This window comes from Amborella trichopoda, chromosome 13 (genome assembly GCF_054954075.1).
Source record: "Amborella trichopoda isolate Santa Cruz 75 chromosome 13, AtrichopodaSantaCruz75HAP2 v2.0, whole genome shotgun sequence".
Taxonomy (NCBI): Eukaryota; Viridiplantae; Streptophyta; class Magnoliopsida; order Amborellales; family Amborellaceae; genus Amborella; species Amborella trichopoda.
Window position 1 is genome coordinate 21,982,020 of NC_142348.1, and position 5,665 is coordinate 21,987,684.

Below are 5,665 nucleotides of genomic sequence, written 5' to 3' on the forward strand. Positions count from 1 at the left end.
AACAAATGGTTATCGGTTGTATAATCTGATCACCAAGAAGCTAATCATTCTTTGAGATGTTATTTTTTATGAAAACAGTGTTTGGCAATAGAATGGTAAAAAAAAGTAGTACAGCTAGAGGAGGATGCGGTGTCACCCCAGATTTCTCTAGTACAGAGTCTAACATCAGTCCAGTCTTCTTCTAGAGGTTCTAGCAATCCGGACAGGAGCAGTAGTGAATCATCTCAAGACAGTGAAACTCCACCAAGGAAGTTTCGGTCTTTACAAGAAATTTATGAATCTACCTTTGCTCTTATGGTTGCAGAACCTACAAGTTATGATGAAGGTTTGTGGAAAAGAAGAGTGGGAGAATTCCATGAAGGAGGAAATGACCACCACTGAAAAGAACAACACATGGGAGCTTGTGGACTTGCCACCAGGAAAGAATGCTATTGGCGTGAAATGGGTCTACAGGGTAAAGTATTATCTTGATGGAAGTGTGAAAAAATACAAGGCTAGGTTGGTCGTCAAAGGGTATGTACAACAGTATGGAGTTGATTATTTTGAAACTTTTTCTTCCATTGCTAGATTTGAAACTGTTAGAATAATTTTGGCTTTAACAGTTCAAATGAGATGGAATATCTTCCAATTTGATGTTAAGTCTGCATTTTTAAATGGTTCTTTGGATGAAGACATGTATGTTGATCAATCGTAAGGATTTATTATCAATGGGAAAGAGGAGAAAGTTCATAAGTTGAAGAAGGCTCTTTACAGTCTTAAGCAAGCATCGAGAGCCTGTTATAGTAGACTTAACTCCTACCTCCATCAGAATGAATTTTACCGGAGTGAAAGTGATCCCACCTTATTTGTAAACGTGAAAGGTAATGATGTGCTTATTGTTTGCATTTATGTGGATGATATTATATACATGGGTTCCTCTAATATTCTTATTAGAGAATTCACAGATAGCTAGATGCATGAATTTGATATGACAGAATTGGGGTTGTTGCATTATTTTCTTGGTCTTCAAATTCAATAAACATATAATTGTATTTTTATTTGATAAGAGAAGTATGCTTTAGACTTGCTTAAGAAGTATAATATGCTGAATTGTAAGGTTGTTTATACTCCCATGAACAAGTGAGAAGTTGACCATGGATGATGGAACGACAAAGGGTAATGAGAAGCTATTCAAAAGTATTATTGGTGGGTTGATATATTTAACTCATACTCATCCAGATATCATGTTTCTTGTCAACTTAGTCTCAAGATTAATGCATAATCGTTCAGTGCATCATCTTGGAGCAGCCAAACGGATTCTTAGATACATCTGAGCAACCGACAATTATGGGATTTGGTATAAACCAGTTCTTAATTTTCAATTAGTTGGTTTTACTGACAGTGATTGGGCTGGTTTTGTAGATGACAGGAAAAACACAAGAGGATATGTTTTCAATCTTGGTTCAGGTGCTGTTTCATGGAGTTCTAAGAAACAAGCTACTACGACGTTGTCATCATCCGAAGCAGAGTATATTGTCGTGACAACAACTATTAGTCAAGCTATTTGGATGAAGAGAATTCTGGAAGACTTGCAACTAGTTCAAGGGCACGAGACAGACATTTATTGTGATAACAAGGCAACGATCTCAATGACAAAGAATCTTGTTTTCCATGAGAGGACCAAGCACATTGAGCTTCGTCGTCATTTCATCAGAGACATTGGTGCTGAAGGTGTGATCACGATGAAGTATTGTTCAACCAATGAACAAGTTGTTGATGGCTTTACTAAAGAACTTTCTTATCCAAAGTTTGTGAAATTTAGATCTCTTCTTGGTGTATCCGGATTTGCATCAAGGGGGAGTGATGAAGTGTGATGCACGTGTAGTGTAGAGGTCTCCTTGTTTTATGTAATGGTTGAATGGGTCAAGTATTGTTTGTGGTAGAAGTGGTTTAGTGGTTGAGTTGTAATGGATTTCTAATTCTTAGGAACATACATAAAAAGTGGAAACTACCTCCATATCTATTGACCCACGTAGTGTTTTCTTCTTCTTTAAATAACCCAAATGTGTCATTGTTGGAGTCTTCAATTGTACTTATTTTTCAACTAATAAATAAAGATATGTTTTTTATCTTGCCCATCTTTATTTCTCTGTTTCGGCAGTAGTAGAATACCACCAATTTCCAACAGAGAGAGAGAGTTTCAAAGGTTATAACATTGTTTGTTTGTTTTTTTAGTTCTATGTCAAGATTTTGCTGAATATTTCAGCCCCATCAGTTTCGGCCATGAGATCGTTGGACTTCTAGATTCTAGCTATCTTGCCATTGGAATTCCAGATTTTGGCAATAACAAGATATCGAGAAGAAACATCCTCAAATCAATTGCCTCAATTGTATGTTTATTCATACTCATATTGGCTATTATAATCATTCCACTTGCCGTTGCCGCGAAAATGACCCACAAACCTTTTTCAAATGACCAGGATGAAATTTCTAGTGACCCATTGCCGTTCTACGGTCATCATGTAATGGCACTCCTTATCCGAAATTTTGCTTCAACACTCTACCTTCAAAGTCTGAAGCATTGTCTGCCAAAAACCAGAGTGAGATTATCGGATTAACCCTAAAAGAGGCCATTAACTCTTTCGAGGACCTTCATAATCAAAATCTAACTTTCCCACGAAAAGAACGAGAAAACATGAATTCTCAGCAAATAGGGGTTTACAAAGACTGCCTCCGTCTTGTTGACCATACCCTATTCCAGTTCCACTCTGCTTACTATTTGCTCTACCATGTCTCGCTTCGAAACCACATCAACTTGTTAGAAAGCCACTTATCAACCGATAAGGACCACGTTTTCCAGCCAACTCTAGCAAACCTGAAAGCGCTTCTCAATGCAACCATGACCAATCAAGATACGTGTCTGATCGGGCTTTCTCGAGCAAGATTGACAGAAGATCTCAGAAGAAGGGCTGGAGAAAAATTTATTCTCATGAGTCGACGGGAGAGCTTCAAATTCGGAGAAAGTCGGGGTTGACATGGTGGTGTGGCAAAGGATGGGAGTGGGGATTGTACAACGATAACAAAAGCGGTGAGAGAAGCCCCAAATTGGATAAGAGAAGGAGAGAAATTGGTAATTTTAGTGAGAGAAGGGTTTACAAGGAGAATGTGGAGGTGGGGAGAGAGAAGACAAACACTATGTTGATGGGGGAGGGGATGGAGAAGACGGTGACCACAAAGAGCAGGAATATGGTGGATGGGTTCTCTACGTACAATTCTTCAACACTATGTGAGTCTCTCTCTCTCTGTTTTATGTTCATGCAAGCTCTCTCTCTCTCTCGATACGTTTTAGTTAATGGTCTTGCATATTGTGCCTCTCTCTCATTTGGGTCTTCTTAGCTCTCCTCTCTTTGTTTGGGATCTCTCTTCTCTCCCTCCCTCTCTCTCTCTCGGTTACTTTCTCACTCTTTGGAATTTTATTCTCTCTCTACGTTGATCTCAATATTCTCATTTGGGTATTCTTAGTTTTCTTTCTCTCTCTCTCTCTTTCTCTCTTGGGTTAAAATTTGCCCTTTTTTTACTGTAAACTCTCAAAAATCTCATGTGCATCTCTCCTGCATTTAATATAAATGTTTTTTCTTCATATCTCTCTCTGGGCATAATATAAATGTTTTTTCTTCATATCTCCCTCTCTCCATTACAATTTATTTTTGTTATTCTTCCTTGTCAATCTCTCTGAAGTCACCTTAACGTTTTCTCATTTTAATACTATCTTAAAAGATACTTTCCATGCCTACTTCCAACTCTCTATTTACTTTTTATGTTAACAAGCACAACTCTCTGTTCACAAGGAGTTCTTAAGCTTAAATGCATCCCTCGGAATTTTATGATCTGCATTGCAACTGTATTTGGTGAGGGCTTCATTGCTCGCGACTTCACTGTTATCAACACCGCCGGCCCCACCAAGCACCAGGTAGTAGCCCTCCATGTCCAATCGAACTTTGCTGCTTTCCTATGGGTCAATATCTCGGCCTATCAGAACACCCTCTGTGCCACTCCCTCCACCAGTTCTATAAAGATTGTCGTATCTACGATACTGTTGACTTCATCTTAGGTAATGTGGCCACAATATTCCAAAGCTGTCAAATTTTTGCACGCTGATGCCCAAACAGTAACTGCTCAGGGCAGGTTTGAACCCACACAAGACACGGGATTTATCTTTCAGAATTGAACCATTCAAGCCGCTCCCGACCTAGAGGCAGTGAAGGGCAATTTCTCAACCTATTTGGGAAGGCCATGGAGACCTCATGCTGGGGTGGTGATCATGTGGTCATATATGTGTTGGTATGTATAAGTGGCCATGGGGCCCTCGTCCTTATTTTATCATAAAGATTATGCTTATCACTAAAATAGGAAGGCTTCTTGGAAATAGAAAGGCTTCTTGGAAAGAGAAAGTGTCGTTATCTAACAGGTAGAAAATAACCACCCATCTCCTAGGATTACACGTTTCTCAGAGTCTTTAGGAGAAAGCTGAACGTTGGAGAACGACCTCCTCTATCCCTCTATAATTAGGCCTTTCATGGCCATGGAGAGGCAGATACAGAGAGTTCTCATAGTTCAAGAAAATCTCCCACTCTACGATCCTCAGTCTTATGACACCGTCAGTAATCCTGGGAGTTTTGGGGTTCATCTCTTCCCTAATAACCCAACATTGGTATTTGAGCGAGGTTAGCGAAAGCGTGGTGGACCCATAACCCACAACTCCTAGGTTCCATTATTTCTTTATTTTTTTATTTTTTTATTGATCCTTGCTCCCTCCCCCTCTGTGGCTTTCCGAAATCTTGGATACTCTCTCACTGTAAAAGCTTGGGGTCGCTCTCTGTGCGAAATCTTGGGTACTTCTCTTAATGTTTCTTGCAATCTGTGAAAGAAATAATGTTGGATTTATGTTTGTATTTGCAGTAATTTGAGGCCGTATTTTTTTTAGATGGGTGTACATCATCTTTAGATGAAAGCGCTTGGTTTTTCTCCAAGGCTAGCCATTTCTTTTTTATAATTTTTTTTTTTTTTCAATATCCATAATTTTCTCAGTATTAATATATTGTGCAGTCTGATTGCTATCTTTTTTTTATATCTTATTTTTTCCTGAGTTTACCAGCATTCCCATAAGCACACAATTGTTTTTACAGTTTTCATAACTCAGAACCTCTTGAAGTCAAAAGGAACGAGAAACCAAAGGAAGAAGAAAATCAAGTTCAAAGGATCGAGGAATTAGGGTTTAAGATTCTAACCTCAAACTTTCTCTGCACATAAGCAGGCTTTCCAAAATTTTGAGATTGAAACAATATTTTTTTAAAAATATTTTGCAATTACATCAGGATTTATCTCTCTGCAATGTTTTCCCTCGTCCCACACGTTCTCTCTATTTTCCCAAATTTTGAGACTACATCAAGTTTTTCATCTTACTTTAAGAAGGCTAAGAAGCCCCTTCAATATTATAGTTCAATTCATTGAAATTTCAGTGAATTTCAAAATTTTTCTTTTTCCTGTTGTTTTTTTTTTTAACACAAGTCACTAAAGTTTGTTTTACAAGGAAAAAATTGTGTTTCTTCTAAAACACAAACTCGGCCTCAAAGGGTCTCTTTTAATTTTAATCTCTAAATTTTGATGTTGATTTATATATTTATTT

The 5,665-nt window shown here is 38.1% G+C and overlaps 1 long non-coding RNA gene across 1 annotated transcript; it reads left to right on the forward strand.

Annotated features, from left to right (window-relative positions):
• The first annotated feature begins 982 nt into the window (after positions 1–982).
• On the forward strand, positions 983–5,027 carry LOC148779076 (uncharacterized). Its single transcript, XR_016046912.1, has 2 exons — positions 983–3,265; positions 3,808–5,027. It is a non-coding gene; the product is annotated as an uncharacterized LOC148779076 (long non-coding RNA).
• Positions 5,028–5,665: the final 638 nt, after the last annotated feature.